The following is a 20,198-nucleotide window of genomic DNA, read 5'->3' as shown; positions in this document are numbered from 1 at the left end:
GTCGGAGTGACAAGGCCTCATGGTAGTAGTGGTAGCTTATCAATCTCTACTTACCAACACTTGAGAAAAGGTAAGCTGCATAACTAGTATAGATCAGTAGTAAGATGGCTGACACGTGAGAAGGGGCAAAAGTATTCTAGCATCTTGGTTAGAGTTGAAGTGACAAGGCCTCATGGTAGTTGTAGACAGTTCAATCTCACTTTAGCAACACTTGAGAAGAGGTAAGCTGCATGACTAGTGTAAAACAGTGGTAAGATAGCCGTCAAGTGAGAAGGTGCAAAAGCAGTCTAGAATCTTGGTAGGAGTTGGAGTGACAGGACCTCAAGGTAGTTGTAGTAACGTCAAGGTCACTTTAGTAACACTTGACAAATGATCAGTATACCATAGCTATTGGCAACATGCATTTAGGATGGACCATAAATTTACACGTTAACACTTATAATGGATCTTGGATAGATATATTAATGGAAATGCACTTACAGCCAGCATTGCAACATGTGGCATGTTCTGGAGTTTGTTACATGTGGTCTTAAATTCAACAGTACACATTGCCACAGGACATTTTGATATTGTGTAGTTATTGAAGTGTAACACATGGTGTTACCAACAGCATCCACTCTGTTGGCTAGCCTGTTCCACATTTCTATTTGAGGCGTGTTTGGATGCTTGACGAGATTATCACATTGTGGATGGCCGCTCGGAGCGAAAAACTTCTACTGAATTTCTGAACTCGTTTTTGATGTTCGAGTTCTGCTTTCTCCCTCTTATCCGTTTGGAATTTCTGACTCACGCATATGGGATCTGATACTACAGACCACCTGAGATTGTATACAAGGCTAAGAAGGATCTTTTGAGAAGGAGAAAGTGTTTTTCACACTCCATCAACTTGCCAAGTAAAGCTTCTCACATTCATTTGTGTTTTCTTGTTGTGCATATTGTATGCCTTTTCTTCGTGCATCTTTGTGCAATCTTTATGAATATTTGTATTTGAGGCGTCTGCTGGACATGGGCCTTAAAATGTGCGGCTCTACTCTAATAATTTCATCCACTATGACTGTCAACTCTTGCTCAGCGAAGCAATTCTTTTTTTTTTGCAGGCATGGTGAAAAATAACAATAATGTGGGTGAGTATGTGAATGAAGACCAAACAAGTGATAGAGGAAAAAGGTACAAAACATTAATTTACAGGTGGTGGAGAGTGATGAATGTGAAGAAGAAAAAGGGGTGCCTTATCTAAAAAGGGCAGCAAAAGGCTGTCTGATTTGCTGCAGTTTGGAAGCAAAGGATGATGGTCAGACTTGGGGTGCATTTTATAATATGATTTACAGCCATGTCCACTTGACAAAGCACATCAGGGGTGTAGTTTTAAATCCATCAAATGGTCACATTTAAAAAATTATATTTTTTGCTTACCTGGGCAAAAAAACACTTTTACCACTGTTGTGCAACCACATTTTGTTGAGCAACGCTATGAGACCGGGAGTACGACTTTGGAGTCAGAATACTCCACGGGTAGACCACCGACCTGGTACCAACAGTATTGCAGGCCATCAAGGTTCCACCGGGTAGACCGGTCACGTTCAGCATTTGCCACAGACCAACTCATAATATAGCATGCAGTAAATTGCTGCCACAGCAGTGGCATGCACAAAGCAGACATGGTTCTCAGGCGGCCGGCCGCCAAACTTATATTAAGGAACTTTTTCTTTAATAAGGCCCTTAGTGTCCAACTACTGGGAAGCTTCATCTGGTCTTTCCTGCAGCTAAAAAGCTCCAAAGGACAAACTTATAAGTTCCAGGTGTCTCTCAAGTCAGGTTTGTTTCAGAGTCTAGTCCTCATAAGACAGATGGGCCATCTTGGAGTCAGGAGTTCGTCTTCCTTTTGTGTCAGTGAAGCAGGAAAACTGGAGAACAACCACTTGTCCTTTAGAGAGCAGTTCCAGGACTCAAAAATCAGGATTTTTCTTCCAGTGGGGCTGCCTTTTTCGGATGGAGTATTCCCACATCCAGGAATGCTCTAAGAAGGTAGTGGTGGGGGTTTATCCTTAGCGCTAATCCAAGAATGGAAGAGTGTTTTTCTTTACCTTACTGTGAAATTGCGAGGAGTACCTTTTCTTAAAAGGGTACAACCCAGCTGCCATTAGAAAGGTCTTTCTTCATGTTTTTGGCCACTCCCACACCTGACCTTGACATTACTGTTTTTTCCTTTTACTCTGGCTGGAACCTAATGTTTAGGAGGACTCTGTGGATCAATAGAAGAACTCCTCCTTGGCATCACCAAGTCAAACTAGATAGTGCTAAGGCTGCCCTTTGTTCTGCCAATTATTCCTGTCCATACTGAGATAGCTAATCACTGCTAAGTGGTTAGTAGTTAACACCCATTTGCCTTTCGAGGGCCTAGATGCAAGGCATTGTCTTCTGACTCAGAGTTGTGAACTCTCGCATCCAAGAGTGTGTATTTGTGCTCTGTAAGTGTGATCCTTGACAGAACAGGTTTTAGCCAGATTGGTCAAAAGCAACCTAAAGTACATTTTTAAAGTGGTTTGCATGAAAGGGAAACTCCAGAAATACACCATATCTTCTAAGATAGAATGCATTTCCGCTGTCTCCTAGCGCAGGCCCACTGCATGCTGCCTGGCGCCAATGTAGGAATCCTTGCAGCATTTAGCAAGGGTGCCCACTTTGTGGGCGGATTGTTTTTGTACAGGAAGGGATACCTGCATAAAAAAAATCCTTAAGGCATGTTCCTCTTTCCATGTGTGCTGCAGAAGTAAGGAAATACATGGGACAAGTAAATAAAGATATTTCCACTAGTTATGCCTGCTTCGGGAAGGCGTACTTTTTGACACATTCCCAAGTTTACTAGCTTTAGTAAATCTGGGAATGAGCCAAAATTCATGGGTGGATGTAAAGAAATTCATCATCTTCATCAAAAGCTTTATTTTAACAAATTCGTCAATAAAGCATTTTACAGCATAAAATACAAGTGAGCAATAAAAATCATTTTTCCATCCAACAGGAACATTCATTTTAAAAATGATCAATTCATCAAAAATACGGTTTAAAAACTGAATCCTATTATTAAACCACTAGGAAGCAGCGGATATACGTGATAAGAACATTCAATAGGTTAAAGACCACAGCTCAGAGGGCTGAAGCAAATAAGTCTTACAGATGTCAATAACATTTAATATAGAATATAGCTGATTAGGATCAAAACGTATAGATTAGAACACCAGCAGAATAGGGGATGTTAACATTTCAGATGGATGGACGGCACCAAATCTCGGCATGAGCAATAGCGTATGAATAGTACCCCGTGTGAGAATCAAAGCAACGCACTGATATATGGAATTTCAACGTATCCAGAGACTATAAAGATGGCACATCTTATCATTAGTGCAGTAGTAACCAACAAGTTAAATGTTGTGAAAATTGCAATTGGTATACAAGAAAAAACAATCTTCTGGCAACCCAGGCAAACCCAAGTGGTGTTGGAATTGGTGGTGTTAGATTTTACATATTTAGTTGCTTGGGTTAGCCAGTGATTTTAATCTAATAAACCACATCCACTTTAAAAATGTGGGCGCAATGGGGGCAACTGTTATCTATCAGTGGTGACATTTTGTTGTAAAGTTTTTTTAGGGGCAGGATACGCACTCTGAAATGAAAATAAAGGGCCTCATTTATGAGGCCCTGCATCACTTTTACGCCGCCGATGCGCACCAGCAGCGTGAAAAATGTGCCTTTTTGCAACATATTTACAGAGTGATGCATCTAGGTAGATGCGACACTTTGTAAACCCCTGTGCTACATTATACCTGCACCAGGTATAATGTATGCAGGGGGGAAGTTTTGACGCAAGAAAAGGTCATAGAAGTGATGCAGTGAAATCAATAAGATTTCACTGCGCCACTTCTAGGACACAAATGCATGAATTTCTTACGCCTGCCTCACAGCAGGCGTAAGGAAACATTGCTGGAGTTGCGTGACTTTTGTGACACACTCAAGCAATGCGTCACTTTTGCGCCATACACATACGTCAGAAATACTGACGCTTCTGTAACTCCTTGCACAATGATGCGTCATACTGTAAATATGACACATCATTAGTGTCGCAAGGAGGGCGCAATGAAAAGTGATGCATCGCTGTTTTCACGCAGCCATGCATCACTTTTAATAAATGAGGCCCAAAGTTTGCAATCAAGGGGTTTAGTTATAATGTCCTAGTAGAGTTCAAAACGAGGACAGGGTTTAGTTAAGATAAAACTCCCAGTCTGTGTGGTATTGTCGCTTGTTCTGAAGGTATTTTGCCCCAACGTTTCCTAATATCTTTCCTTTATAGCTTTTTTGGATAGAAAATGCATATTAGAAGGTTTATCCCACAGGTTTGGAAGACCCATAGCCGTCTGAGCCCCTTTAATATCTCTGAGCCAGCGTATTTTGTTGAAGTGGTATGCCTTGATACCGTCTCCAAGACCCCGTAAATGAAACAATCAGGGGTGCTCCATATTCTACGCCAATATATTAAGGGATGGAGCCTAGGTAAGTCAACCAGGGAATTCCTTCCTGAATGATTAAGCAGAGGAAGGGAAGGAATGCTTTTGGGAAAGCTAGTGATTGTTTGTAGAAACCTGTTTTCAGCAGAAGCTAACTTAGTCAAACATCCGGAGCCCCCAAAGCTCTGACCCATATAGGACAAAGCTCACCACCTTTGCATTGTAAATCTGCAAAACAGGATTAACTGGTTTTGTCAAAGATGTTCTAAATTCTCTGCTTAGTGCCAATTGATGGGGTTTTAGTGCCATTGTTTCAATGTGGGGTCTCCATTTCATCTTTTTCTCCAAAGTGATGCCTAAGTAAGTAAATGAGTCCACTTGCTCTAAAGGCACCCACTTCATAATAATTTTACCCCTAAATGATCAATGTTTATTAAAGATCATATGTTTGGTTTTGGCTGTGTTAATCTTTAACCCTCTGAGCTTACAAAAGTCTTCAAATGAAGTCAAAACACATTAAAGCCCACTAGGTGTTTTTGAAATAATAAGCATGTTGTCAGCAAACATTAAGATAGGGACCTTAAACCTGCCAGGGTCGGGGTATCAGTGGGTATTAACAATGCTTTTAATAAAAAGAGAGAACAGCGTTTGGGACTGAACGCACCCTTGGCACACTCCATTGTCAACCGGAAATGGGTCTGTGATGTTCCCTTGCTTGTCCCAGCGTATATGAGCAAAATTATTCTCATGAAGGTGGGCTAAAAGGTTTAACAGATCGATTGGCATGTCTAGGTCCCGGAGCACCAACAATAACTTGTTAGGGGACACTACATCAAAAGCAGATTTTAAGTTGACAAAAGTGGCATACATGCTGCCTTTGCCAAGCACCACTGTTCGTCAACATATTAAGATAAATCTAATAACTTGATCTATTGTGCTGATGTGCTCGCAAAACTTGGCCTAATGTGGGGTTAAAATATCATTATCGTCTAACCATTCTTGCACCTTTCCTAGGACAAGACGAGCTACCACCTTTTAAATGTAATCAATGAGGCTGAGAGGCCGATAGTTCCTGGGTAGAGATCTGTCACCCTAGACTGGTATAATCTCCACCCCCTCCACAAATGGGGGTGCCCTGAGAGATCCCATTTGCTAAAAGCATTATGTACTTGTCCCACATCTCCTTATAGTGTAGGAAAACTTCAGCAGGAACACTATCAATACCCGTGGCTCTCCCCACATGATTGCATTGAGGGCGCCTGAACGTCAGCTGGCTCAAAAGCCAAGCCTGGTGGATAGCAACGGACCAGTGCTAAGGGTTCTCTTTCCTCCTCAGTATTATTGCTATACTGAGCGGCAAAATTTTTACCTTAGAATTTGAAGCAACATGGTTTTCTGGGAGAGGTGGATGTGCACACCTACCCCATTTTACAAGAGACCAAAAGTGTGGCAGGTTGCTCCTTGCACATGCTGATTTCAATTCCTGCCACCTAGCTTCATCCCACTCTTTTTCTGCCTTGGCCTGGACTAATATATATGTCTTTCTGGCATTCCTTGTCATGTTCAAGTTTTTTGATTCAATGGCTACCCCTAGAAGTTTATGAGCTGCCTTGCATTCGTTGGTATGCCAGTTTAATCAGGGTTTGGCGTATGGACCTCTGCCACTAAAGGGTCTCTGAAAGTGGTACCGTATTTTACCGAATAAGGAATTGTGGAAAGTGGTTATCAAGCCTACTGTTTGAGTGCTAGAATGAAGGGCCACCATCTCAGCTACTGCACCTTCTGCATCTTCGTTGATAGAGGACAGTTTATCAGGATTTTCGATTATTTTAGACGATTTAAGCATACCCATATCATTGCTAACTAGCAAATCTCTGGTTGACATTAAAAGAGGGGGTGATGTTGATTCATCTAATTGCAGAAGGTTGAGCAAAGTGGGGTTTGGCCACTCTCCAATCGCTCTATAACAACCATGTCCATAAGGGTGTGCCATAACTTTAGTTCAACTAGAAGATAGTCAATTTGGCTAGAATGATGGCCATTGTTATAAGTACTAATCTCGTTTTTATAAGGGATGGTGCTGCCATTGGCCACCCTAATACCTCTTTATAGACAGAATGCTTTCAATTGTAACCCTGCTTCTGTCCATTTTGTATTGGGGATAACTCTAAGTTAGGTATGTTCTAAACGGTCTTCCTCAGCTGCCAGGTCACTGTCATCGCAGTCCAATGGTTCAAATGTTACATTAAAATCTTCAGCTAATATGACTGAGGATTCACCTGCTCGTTTGTCCAAAAACTCGCCTAGGGCCATTATGATATCTGATTTCCTCCCATCTCTAACCCCTCTTGCATATATATTGTAGATGTCACTATTACCATGGGGACTGTTCAACAGTTGACTGGCAATAATATCAGGGTTCCTTGTCAGGACCCCCTGGATCTTGAGGGCCCGTATCCTGGCTGATCCAGATGGTCAGCCCCCCTGCTGACCGTCCCTTACTACCATGGACTGCCGGAATGTGGTAATTTAAATATCCAGGACAGAAAACTGGGACTGCTGACCATGTTTCCTGGAATAGGCAAATGTTGTGCTGTTCAATAAAGGCGGTCCACTTAGTCAGGGCAGGCTTGGATCTAAACCATGCAATGCTCCATGACAGTAGGGATATTTAATGTGCTGCTAAGCGTAGTGCAGATGGCATACCAACCCTAGAATCTGAGCACCCGATATGGGTCTTGTCGGACTACTACTTTCCATAACCTGTGTTGCCTCGGTGCGGAAGATTGAACATACTAAATGAGTGGTGGGACTCTCCATCTGTGCCATTAGTGGTGCCTGATTTATTGTGCTAGAGGGTGAGTGTAGCTTTTAATTTATTTCCCTTAGCAGCGATAACCTACTTACAGAAGGTAGGATGGGAAAAGCTCCAACCAGTGTGGCAGTTTCAGGGAGCTTATGCTTGATGCAAATATTCAATTTTGCTAAATGGTGGGTAGGTAGATCAAATGCCACCAGATTCTCAATCACATCTTGATGATGGAATGTAAGTGCTATGGTATCCAAGGTGGCCCCTCTTAAGATGCATCTGTTGGCCCCTTTTACATCCTCCATTAGGACCGACCGACAGCCCCTTACGTGTCAAATTCATTGAATGATCTTATTTTTAAAGAGCCCTCATCTTCTCTGGTTGAGTTGGATGGTAGCTTTGGTATATTGGTTAGATATACTAATTTTTCCTTTATAGGAACCCTATTTGTACTTTTTAGGTATGGGGTGAATTTACCATAGGATTAAGGGGAAGTGCCAATGGTGGGAAGGCAATATTAAAATTGGGATGATATCATGAGCCTGCTCTGTTGTTTGCAAGACTACTCAATTGAGTAGGTAGTGAGGAGCCGCTTTTACTACATGGTGCAGAGTGATGTGTACCCCCACCCTCTGTGCCATGCCTGATTTTCCACTCTGGTTCCACACCCATCTGACCCAAACAATCCACTACCCCATGTGCCCTGCAGTACAGACAAACTTTTTCACCATTTGATTTTTCATATGGTGAATCTCATAGAGTGCTGTAGATGGAGAGTCAGAATGGCTGCTAACAAGAACTTTGAGATCTTTAACTTCTTGGACAAGGTCCGCAATCAGGGAGTTGAGGGATTATGAAGATGTTCCTTAACCGTGAAGACTTCTGTTGGAGGATTAAGGTGCTTTTCTATGCTGTGGGTGGGACTATACCTAAGGCGGGCAGATTAGTTCCCAGATATAGCATCTGGCAAACGTTTAGAATATTAGTTTTCCGGCCCTCAGTAGCTATGAGGCTCCCAGGTCTATTTGAGATGTCCTGGGTGCCAGGCTGGACCTGGAGCCCTGTAAACCTGTTACTGCAAGTGAAATGATCAAGGATCAATAGAGCACTGTTATCATCGTTGTTAGGGGTAATAGGAGAAGCAAGCAAGGGTGCTGGCTGATTTCCCCTGCTTGGGTCAGGTTGGGAATTTGGATTTGAGGATTTACTCATAATAGCAGTGTCAAAGAGGTCCTCCTATTCAGATAGTAAGTTGTCTATGCAATCCAGTACCCCTTTCTTAGGTACCAGGCTACAACTTACGACTTTCTTTTTTGATTTCTTTTTGGAAGCATCACCCAACCCACCACCACAGCTTTTTGATTTCCGATAATACCTGCTTAGCACTTAATATGTCGACACCTAACACAAAAAATAGCTAAATAGCTAAAAAGTACCTTTGTTTTTACCAACTGATCAAAGTCCTGTTTAGGCCCCTTAGGCTGAATGTCAGAGGGATGCAAATAGGTAATCCAACCCTGCCACTTCCGTGCAGAGCACTCAAGATCTCCAGTGCTAGATCACTTCTAAGCCAGGTTTTGAGGATGGCAGCCACCACCACTACTGAGGCCCAGAAGGCCCCCCCGGCAGCACAGCAATCCAGAAAGATGGCGTCCCTTGCTGATGGAGCCCTGATCCATTTTCCAGGTGCCTCCTGGTGCAGCATTAGTGTCTGACAGTGTAGGAAGCTGCAAAGCAGGCTGGAAGTTGTAGTCTCTGCCCCCCTGGCAGCACAGCAATCCAGAAAGATCGGATCTGTTTAATTCTATTTCCTCAACCTTGCCTGCCAATTTTCTAAGAAACATCTGGTGACAGCGATAAGTATCATCCACATGTTAGTCTTCAAAAGTTGACTGGGATGGTGCCACCACAATGTGATGAACGTGTGACACCTCAGCACCTGTTAGTGTGCATGGGAAGCCTTCCTGAGAGAGGAAATGCACCGTAAAAAAACTCGCTTTCCATTTAGTCTTCTCAGTAGCGTCAGTAGCAGATGCTACTTTGAGAACCATGAGACTCGTCCATGCGAAGGCAAGCCCTGCTGGCAAACAGCAGGAGCCTACACGTCAAAGCGTTTTCCCACTTTGCACTTGATGGGTTGCTCAAGAAGTAAAAAAATTGAATTCCAAAGCTTCACCCATGGAAATCCTCCCTTACGCAAAGTAAGATATGGCGGCACTATGTGCAGCCATCAGTAACTTTTTGGGAAAAATCCCAATCAAAATCATACAAATCTGATTTGTGCTGCTTTGTAAATAACAAATAACATTTTTCATCATGGCTGTGCCAAAAGGTCCATGATGCAAAATGCTAGTAAATTTGCCTTAATGTGCTTAGACAAAGACAGTGCGAATGGATGTGTTTTGGGCCAGATTTCTCACTGAATTGTGTTGCCATTGCATCATGCATGGTGTTGCAAGGGCACACTAAATGAGTCAGATTTACTAAGCCACACAAGGCCACCTTGCATGGCCCTATGTTAGTTGGTAAATATGGAGTAACGCAAGCCCATGGCAGTTGTTGCCTTGCATTACTTAGCCCTAGGAAGGTGTCTCATGGGTGGAGCTTAGGAGTGACTATGCATCCACCCACGGATTTTTGCATATTCCCAGATGTACCAAGACTGGTAAAACTGGTAATGAATCAAAATTGTTTGCCTTCTCAATAGAGGAACAATGAGGAGAAATATTTATCCTCGCTGTTTCCTCTTTCTAACTCAGCAGCAGTCTGCAGCACACTTAGAAAGAGAAAAACGCCTCTAAGAATTGATTTCGTGTTGGGAGGTGTCCATTTCTGCACAAAAATAATCCTGCCTGCAATGCAGGCACCCTTGAAAAATGATGCAAGGAGGCCTGCACTGGCACTAGGCTGCACTGAGTGCACCAACGCAGTGAGAAAGCGGGAATGTGCCATATATTGATAGAGAAGGCACATTTCTGCCCTCTGCGTTTGACGCCGAGCAGCTTACCAAGTTGTCTTGCTGCATAGCGCTGTGTCAAATATGATACATGTGTCCCCATATGTTTTCCTTATTAGACCTAGCAGTTGAATTCATAGTCATTGACTATACAAGCTTGATTAAAACATCATGAAGGATGAGATTCCAGGGATGGCATGGAACTTGTTTAGATATTTTTTAGAGGACCATTACCAAACCTTTTAGCCTCTCCTCCTTTTTATTTTAGGAGTCTAACTGTCCAGCATTCCTATTCGTATTCCTCCTGAGGCACAGCCGGGAGACTGCATTTTGTGTTCACGCTTTGTTTTAAAACTTGAAAATTGTAATTTTTAACTGCACGCCCCCCTGACTCCTACACACAATTACTGTGTGCAGGCACCTGTCCCTGCCGAAAACGAGTGCTGGGAAGGCTTCAGGTACTTCTCTGTGGAAAGCCCATTTTCCCCGCCCGGAGCAGGACACGTCCACTCCGAGGCCACGCCCCCTAGCAGAACGCATAAATAGCGCGCTGACTCGCTAGTGCACCGGTTATTCGTATTCCTCCTGAGGCACAGCCGGGAGACTGCATTTTGTATTCACGCTTTGTTTTAAAACTTGAAAATTGTAATTTTTAACTGCACACCCCCCTGACTCCTACACACGATTACTGTGTGCAGGCACCTGTCCCTGCCGAAAACGAGCGCTGGGAAGGCTTCAGGTACTTCTCTGTGGAAAGCCTATTTTCCCCGCCCGGAGCAGGACACGCCCACTCCGAGGCCACGCCCCCTAGCAGAACGCATAAATAGCGCGCTGAGTCGCTAGTGCGCCGGTTATTCGTATTCCTCCTGAGGCACAGCCGGGAGACTGCATTTTGTGTTCACGCTTTGTTTTAAAACTTGAAAATTTTAATTTTTAACTGCACGCCCCCCTGACTCCTACACACGATTACTGTGTGCAGGCACCTGTCCCTGCCGAAAACGAGCGCTGGGAAGGCTTCAGGTACTTCTCTGTGGAAAGCCCATTTTCCCCGCCCGGAGCAGGACACGCCCACTCCGAGGCCACGCCCCCCAGCAGAACGCATAAATAGCGCGCTGAGTCGCTAGTGTGCCGGTTATTCGTATTCCTCCTGAGGCACAGCCGGGAGACTGCATTTTGTATTCACGCTTTGCTTTAAAACTTGAAAATTGTAATTTTTAACTGCACACCCCCCTGACTCCTACACACGATTACTGTGTGCAGGCACCTGTCCCTGCCGAAAACGAGCGCTGGGAAGGCTTCAGGTACTTCTCTGTGGAAAGCCTATTTTCCCCGCCCGGAGCAGGACACGCCCACTCCGAGGCCACGCCCCCTAGCAGAACGCATAAATAGCGCGCTGAGTCGCTAGTGCGCCGGTTATTCGTATTCCTCCTGAGGCACAGCCGGGAGACTGCATTTTGTGTTCACGCTTTGTTTTAAAACTTGAAAATTGTAATTTTTAACTGCACGCCCCCCTGACTCCTACACACGATTACTGTGTGCAGGCACCTGTCCCTGCCGAAAACGAGCGCTGGGAAGGCTTCAGGTACTTCTCTGTGGAAAGCCCATTTTCCCCGCCCGGAGCAGGACACGCCCACTCCGAGGCCACGCCCCCTAGTAATCTCAGACCATAAGAATGTGCATGTACAGGAAGCGCAGCGGACGAGCGCAGCGGGCGCGACGATTGCGCGCCGAAGGCGCACATAAGGCAAGCTCGTCTGCGCTCGTCCGCGCCGAGACCGGGCCTCGGGCCACCCCCTTACCCCCAGAGGCCAGCACTTATACGCTACTCGCCAGATTGCCTGTATCAACTAAGGCCCCCGGTTACCTCATGCCCGTGGCACTCCCTCCAAGCCACAGTCCTTCCTTCTATCTGCCCTACCTGTTCCGCGCCTCTCAAACCTTACCCGCGCACAACAGCCACACAGGAATTCAAAATGCTCCTACTAAACTGTCGCTCGCTGCCCAAACACAGCACAGAAATGGCCATATTGATAGAAGAGCACACCCCGGACTTGCTCTTCCTTACGGAAACTTGGCTTACCAGTGAATCCAATCCAGCGATAGTTGAGTCCCTCCCCACCGGCTATCAAATAACTCAGCAAGACCGGCCAAAAGGGAGATAAGGAGGCCTAGCTATCATTCACAAGGAGCAATTCCCCTGACGTCTCTCCCCGGAGACCATCTCGGACTGCGAGAGCATAGGCTTTAACATCAACCTCTCACCTAACATCTGCTTCTCAGGCACTCTCATTTACCGTCCGCCTGGCCTTCCGAAGCAATTCCTTCTATCCCTGCCATCGAATGTAGCCAGTAGAGTCAGCACCTCCTCTAGCTATACCGTGTTGGGTGACTTGAATCTACACTTCGACTCCCACTCAGACCGTTCAGCTGCTATCCTACTAGATGACCTAGCAGCTCTACAACTCACTCAACGCGTCCCCTCCCCCACTCACGAAAAAGGTCATTTATTAGACCCAAATTTCTCAAACTGTTCTGAGATCACAGTGGACCCAGGCATCACCCTACCATGGACGGACCATTTTTTAATTCCCTTTAAATGGACCACACTTAAACTCTCTCCTCCGGCTCCCACCACCAAACTTAGGCGGGCCTGGACGCGCCTTGAGGTTGATAAGTGGTGCACAAAATTAGTTAGCTCACAACCAGAAATACAAGATGATCCCGCTTTAGCAAACCAGGCATATACCAACTATATCTCCCAAACTCTTGACTGCACGCTCCCAATGAGCAAGACTGTACTGAAGCGGCCTCAATAAACCGCCCCATGGTACACCCAGTTCCTCAGAGAAAAAAAGCGCCTCTGTAGAAGAGCGGAAAGACGCTGGCGCTTAGACAAATCAGTGGATAACAAAATTCGGTACTGTGAAACTATAAACGAGTACAAATCCCAAATAAAAACAGCACAGTCGACGTACTTCGCCGAAAAGATCCTGAATGCTAGATCCAAACCTAAAGAGATCTTTCAAATCATTAAAAAGCTAACTAATCCATCCCCAGCGGTGCATGTCGAGAAATCGGTCACCCAGTGCGATGACATCGCCGAGTTTTTCTACCAGAAAATAAATAAAATCTATTCAGCTTTTTCTCCTCCAAACACTGACCCGCTCACTCAACCTAACAACCCCTCCAGCCCACCGCATTCTCCCACCCCTTACAATTTAACTCACTTCCCCCCACTAGACCTCTCCACTTTAGAACCACTGGCCCTCAGTGTTAAATCAGGTTCCCCGTCCGACCCTGCCCCTCCGGACATCCTATTGGCAGCATCCCATACTATCTTGCCCGTCATCAGAGAGGTACTAAATTCTTCCATCTCCTCTGGCACTGTCCCATCTGTGTGGAAACAGGCCATGGTTAGGTCTCTGATCAAGAAACCCAATCTGGACCCGTCTGATTTGGCAAACTATCGCCCCATTTCTCTTCTCCCTTGGCTGAGCAAGGTTCTGGAAAAATATGTGAACCAACAGCTGGTGTCCTATCTAGAGGACCACCATATACTAGATCCCACTCAGACGGGTTTCAGACCCAAGCACGGGACAGAGACCGCCCTCCTCATGGTCGTAGAGGAAGCGAGAAAAATCTTGGATCAAGGAGGATCAGTGGCAGTGATCCTCCTTGATCTAAGCGCGGCCTTCGACACAGTGTGTCATGACACCTTACTAAGCCGCCTGTCTAGTGTGGGGATTAAGGATGGAGCCTGGGCCTGGTTTGAATCCTTTCTGAGGAACAGGTCTTTCAGGGTTTTTGACGGCGACTCAGTTTCCTCCAGTAGACCCCTAAATTGTGGAGTTCCTCAGGGCTCCTCTCTGAGCCCGGCTTTGTTCAACCTATACATGAGGCCACTGGCCAGTGTCGTCCGCCCTTTTGGAGTTAAAATCATCTCATATGCGGACGACACACAGCTGGTGGTCTCACTGGTGCAGGAGTCATCCCGATCTGCGCCAGGTGGGCTCAGAGAATGCCTGGAGGAAGTGAGGAGCTGGATGACGTCACCAGCCCTGAAACTGAACGGAGACAAAACTGAGCTAATGCTCCTAGGACCCTCAGAACCGGCACTTCCCCCCTCCCTATGGCCCTACAGCTTAGGGCAGCCGCCAACCCCAAAAAACGCCATCAAAAGCCTTGGGGTATGGCTGGACAGCTCACTCTCCTTTAATTCCAAGCCACTAAACTCTCAGCTACATGTTTTGCCATTCTGAGAGTACTAAACAAAATCTTCCCCATCCTTCCCCTGGAAGCCAAACAGGCAGCCATTCAAGGACTCATCCACTCCCGGCTCGATTTTAACCACGCACTCTACCTGGGTGCACCTGAATATACCCTTCGAAGGCTGCAAACTGTCCAGAACAGTGCTGCTCGCCTTTTACTTAAAATCCCACACAGACACTCAGTTAGGACCGGCCTAATAAGCCTCCACTGGTTACCGGTCCGGCAGAGGGTCCTGTTCAAGGCGCTATGTATAGCCCACCAAGCCTTCTGGGACATGGGTCCTATCATTACCCGTAACCTGATCAGCCAGTATATCCCAAATCGAAGTCTCCGTTCTAGCCAAACCCTCTTGGCAGCTGTCCCAAGAATAAAGAGATCCAGAAACGGCGGAAGAACGTTCATGTACAACGCAGCGAAGGCCTGGAATGCTCTACCACTTCATCTCAGAGCCACCCAGAACCTTAATATATTCCGCAAACAACTGAAGACCCATCTCTTCACATCTGTTTGCTAAATCCACTTTCTTTTTTCTCCCCTTCCCTGTGCACTGTAGGTTCACGATTTCCCTAGCGCTTGGACGCCCACGGGCAACAATTGCGCTCTACAAATTCCCAAGTTTACAAGTTTACAAGTTTACAGCATGACCTCCTTAACCTCCATTCATTTAAAAATCTACATGGACCCATTGCCCAACATGGTCATACCGTTGAGCTGGTTTGCTCTTTGTTAGCATGGAACCAGGTAAGTGTGTAGTTGGAACAACAGGAACAATTGTCTCAAGGCCATTTAACAGGTGGATGATTTGCAGCTTTCTAAATAAAACATATGTGTTTAAACCATTGAAAAAATAAGAAATTAAAATGTAACTACTAGAGGCCACCCACACTGGGTGAATGTCCTATTCTGGCCCCTTCTCACAAGTCCATGCACTTAACCTTAACGAACCACCATTCCCTTAGATGTAAAAAAAATACTGTGAAGAAAATGTGGTTCTCGCATCTGGATATAGTCTTAAATGATTATTCCTTTTTTTGTCAAAGAACATTATTCCAAGTATTCAAAGGAGCTCGTTTATTGTATTTTTTGTAGGCTAGACTATAGTAGAAGTTTTTATATTAGGCTCCCACATTGTTACATGGCTCAATTCGAATACATGGATAACTATTCACTTGATCTCACGAATAAGGAATTTTAGTGATGTGACCAAAGCACATAAAGCTGTAGGGTCGGGTCTCTGTGCTGTAGATAATGTTTTTAATCTATGTATGGCACACAGTTCTTTTTTTAGATTGAGATCCTGATAGACTGACAGTTGACTATTTCTCTCAGTACAAAAGGCCAAGGACCAGGATTACAAACGTGTCACACAGCACATCACCCAAAGTTGCTGTGCATCCATTGCATGGCAGGGAGTGAGCCAGAAAACGCCATATCTACAGGGATATGGCACCCTCCTCTTTTCTCGCTAGAGCAGGTGCACAATCAGACTCCCAAGTGCCACACATACATCTTTGTCCCAAAGTTTAAGGGCATTTGCATGATTCTAGCCCAGGTTTTGTACTGAAAGGGTAGCCTTCCAGTAAAGAATACTGTTCTTAGACTATCTTTAACATTTTTCCACTTTAAATGTGTGATGTGCAGTGCAACACATGTGCAAAGTGGGAAACATTAGGAGAAATCAAAGCATTGCTCTTCTAACTCCTGCTCTAAACGGCATTAATTTCTTGTGCAAAATAGTGTTTACTATTGTTAGTAGATAGGGCTTTGCATCAACCAAGGGTAATTGCATGGAAGTGCCTGTTGGGGTTCAGGGGGGCAGGTGCCTTCTGTCTAGTTTCCCGGTCACTGGTTTTAGCATAAAGTGCCAAATGCACATGCGAATTTATGGACGCTCCCTTGGGCTCGCTTTAGAAGGTCTGCCCGTAGGAGACCGATGCTTGGTTTCTAGGGTGGTCCCTTGCCGTGTGTTTCCTGTTCCTGTTTTTTCCACCTTGTTCCCTTTCCATTGAGCTCTATTCCAGCGGTCCTTCCGAGGGCTGGATTTTGATTCCCCTTTTTTCCATTTATCCTGTTTCTTATACCTTTGGGCTTTACTGACCCCTTATTTGGGACCTGATTTGATATTCCGGTGACGTATTGGGATTCGCGGCTGTGTTTCCTTTGAGTTTTTTGCGTCCCGTTATTTTTTCTTTTTTGTACTCAAGCCATCTTGTTGTGTGTATTTTCGGTGGTTTCACGAAGGAGCTGAACAACGGCCGTTTTTTGTGCTACCTTCGTGTTCTTTTTAAAGTCCAGGGTTTTGTTGGGTGTCTTTCTAATTCCCTTGACACCTTTTTCCCCTGCCCCTTCTTTGTCTTTTCATTGTGAATTCCACCCCCTTTGACATTCTCGGTGTTTCCCGAGGGGGCGTGGTTTGTCTGGGGTTACACAAGAAAGAACCAATACGATTGCAGTGGTGTATTTACTGTTTCGTATCAAGCTACTCCCGTTTGTTTACTGGGGTACGCAGGGAGGCCGGTGGTTCGTGTGTGTACTTGGCACTGGTATTATCTGTTGGGTGTGTCTAATCTTGTCCCCCTTTATCTTTTATAGCAGTCTCGTCTGGGTCAAGCAGTCAGCTGCCGGGAAGCTGGAGGAGACGAGCTGTGTTCCCCAAGACCTTGGGTTCCCTTGTTTTGTTTACCCACCTTCTCCCGGTGTCGTTTTCTCCACCACCCGGTTTATTAGTGGGTGTTGGGCGTAATGGCGCTAGTAGGGGATTGGGACGTTCTTCACTCCTGCGGTGTTTGGCTGGTTGGCAACGGAACAAAAAAACAAGCCCACAAATTGATACACCGCCCGAGTGAAGAATGGTTGAGGAGGCAACGGGAGGGGCTTCTTCGATGCAGGAACTCATGCAGGCCTTAGCACTTATGCAGGGTGAAGTCCATTTTCTTCGACAGGAGAATCATGAGTTACGGGTGACACTGAGTGAGGTGAAGGAAAACACCAAGAGAAGAGGGAGGGATCCCTCAGTAAAGGCTAAGACCCCAGTGATTCAGCCAGCCACATTTAAGTATGAGAGGAGTGGGGGCAGAGTGGGTCTCATTTGTCTGTTACTGTTAACACTCCAGTGGCGGTGCCTCTAGCAGCCACTGAGAGATTTTCCGGGGACAGTAGAAGATGTGCTATCTTTATGAACCAGTGCCATTTGCACTTTATGTGTCGACCAGCTGCTTTTCCCGACGACACTACTGAGGTAGCGTTTGTGATTTCATATCTTTCAGGTACTGCTGCTGGTTGGGCGGTCCCCTTAGTCGAAAACAATGACGCTGTGTTAAGTAGTTTTCCGGCCTTCAAGCTCCAAATGCATAGTCTGTTTGCTAAGCATACGTTCATGTAAGCAAGCGATGCTGAATTGTTAAAGCTACGGCAGGGTAAGCAGGACCTTCTGGCTTATGTGGCTACCTTTAACCGCTTAGTAGCAGAAACACAATGGCCCATGGCAAAAAGAACATCTGTATTTTATCAGGGCTTGTGCGAGGACTTAAAAGACCAAGGGCCCGATGTAGGTAAATGCCATTTACCGATTTTAAAATACCGAATCCTACCGATTCGGTATTTCAAAATCGGTAAATGGTATGTAGGTCCCAACATCTGGATTCGTTACCGAATCCTTAACAATTCTTTAATTACCGATTCGGTAAATACCGAATCGGTAATGCCCATTCATTCCTATGGGCTTTGAAGCCCATAGGAATGATTAGGCATTACCGATTCGGTATTTACCGAATCGGTAATTAAAGAATTCACAAGGGTGCAGGGGGTATCACTTTGACACCCTCTGGCACCCCCAAAACAGGCACAGGTGCCATGTGGCAGGCATACCTGCCCTAAGGGCAGGTCTGCCTGTCACATGACATAGGTGTGCATGCACACAAGTGCATGCACACCGGAATCGGTATTTTACCATGGATTTGTATTCCATGGTAAAATACCGATTCTGTAAGCCATGTGCAGAAGGTACATTGCCTACCTACATTGCATTTTCGGTAATTTTACCGAATCGGTAAATATTACCGATTCGGTAATTATTTTACCAATTCGGTACATATTACCGAATCGGTATATTTACCGATTCGGTAATGATACCGATTCGGTAAAATTACCGAAATGTGCCCCTACATCTCGGTAGCCCTTTACCGATCGGAAACGGCCGAAAATCGGTATTTTCGGCCGATTCGGATCGGTAAAGGGCTACCTACATTGGGCCCCAAGTCTCACAGGTAGTAGACCCGAGGATTGTCTTGAGTTTATCGATTTGGTTGTAAAACTCAACCATCGATTGAGTGAGAGGAAGGGAGAAAAGATCAGGTTTCAACCCCGGAGGACAACAGTAATAAAGAGGGAACCACTGGAAAGCGGGGGTGTAAAGACAGATCCCAAACCTATGCCATTGGGTGGGGTGCGGGGTCCCCTATCTAAGGAGGAAAAGGAGTGGAGGTGATTGTTGCAGTTGTGTTTGTATTGTGGGAGGGGTGGGCACTTCGCTCGAGAGTGTCCAGTGAAACTGTCCCGGTTGCCAGTGAATAAGCCTATGGCTTTCGTGGGAGGGGGGTGTGAGAGGCCTTCTGTCCTTGAGAGCAGTAGTTGTAATCCATATGATGTACTAGGGGCGGTTCAAAGAGTCCGGCACCATTTCACAGTGACAGCCTGCTTCGCATATTCATCTAGTGGTAGAGCATCCTTGTCAGTGTTACTGGACTGTGGGGTCACAGGGAACTTTATGGACATTGGTTTGGCCGAGAAGTTGATGGTTCCGTGTGTGTTGAAGAGATAACCTGAACCCGTGAGGGCCATTGACGGCACGGATCTGTCCTCTGGGTCAATCGTCCGGCAGACCGAACCTCTGCTTATGACATTCGATAATGGGCATTCTGAGACAGTCTGTTTTGATCTGATAGCCGCACCAGCATTTGGGGTGGTACTCTGGGTGCCCTGGTTACAGGCCCATAATCCCAGGATCGACTGGGCACGGAGGTTGGTCACGCTCGATTCGGAGTATTGCCCTCTTCACTGTTATTGTGAGGCGACTGATTGGGTGTCTCCGTTGTCTTGTGCAGCGAGTGGTTGCGTTCAGAACAGTTTGCCTTCTTTGTTTGTGGCATACAAGGAGGTATTTGATAAGGATCAGGCGTGTGTTTTGCCACCACACAGGGCTTTTGATTGCCGTATCGATTTGGTTCCGGGGTTCATTTTGCCCTGTAGTAGGTCATTTTGCCCTGTAGTAGGGTTTATGCGTTGTCAGAGCCGGAGGTGAAACATCTACGGCAGTATTTGGATGAAATGTTGAAGAATGGGTTCATTCGACCATCTTCTTCGCCTGTATCCTCCTCCATCTTTTTTATACCGAAGAAGGAGGGTGATCTCCGCGCTTGCGTGGACTACAGAGCGTTGAATAAAGTAACAATAAAGAACAAGTAACCATTACCTCTCTTACCGGTGTTGTTAGACCAGCTGCGACATGCCAAGGTGTTCACAAAGCTTGATTTAAGAGGTGCTTACCATCTCGTTCGTGTCCAAGAGGGCGACGAATGGAAAACGGCGTTCCGCACTAAGTTTGGTTTATTTGAGTATTGTGTTATGCCTTTTGGTTTATGTAACGCCCCTGCCGCTTTACAGTTTC

At 45.6% G+C, this 20,198-nt stretch overlaps 1 long non-coding RNA gene across 1 annotated transcript in view; it reads right to left on the bottom strand.

Annotated features, from left to right (window-relative positions):
- The window catches only part of LOC147711294 (uncharacterized), a 53,753-nt gene that overhangs the window by 3,124 nt on the left and 30,431 nt on the right, over nt 1–20,198 (bottom strand). The window lies entirely within an intron of this gene.

Source organism: Lissotriton vulgaris, chromosome 5, assembly GCF_964263255.1.
Source record: "Lissotriton vulgaris chromosome 5, aLisVul1.2, whole genome shotgun sequence".
In the NCBI taxonomy this organism is placed as follows: domain Eukaryota; kingdom Metazoa; phylum Chordata; class Amphibia; order Caudata; family Salamandridae; genus Lissotriton; species Lissotriton vulgaris.
This window is presented reverse-complemented; position numbering and strand designations above follow the sequence as displayed.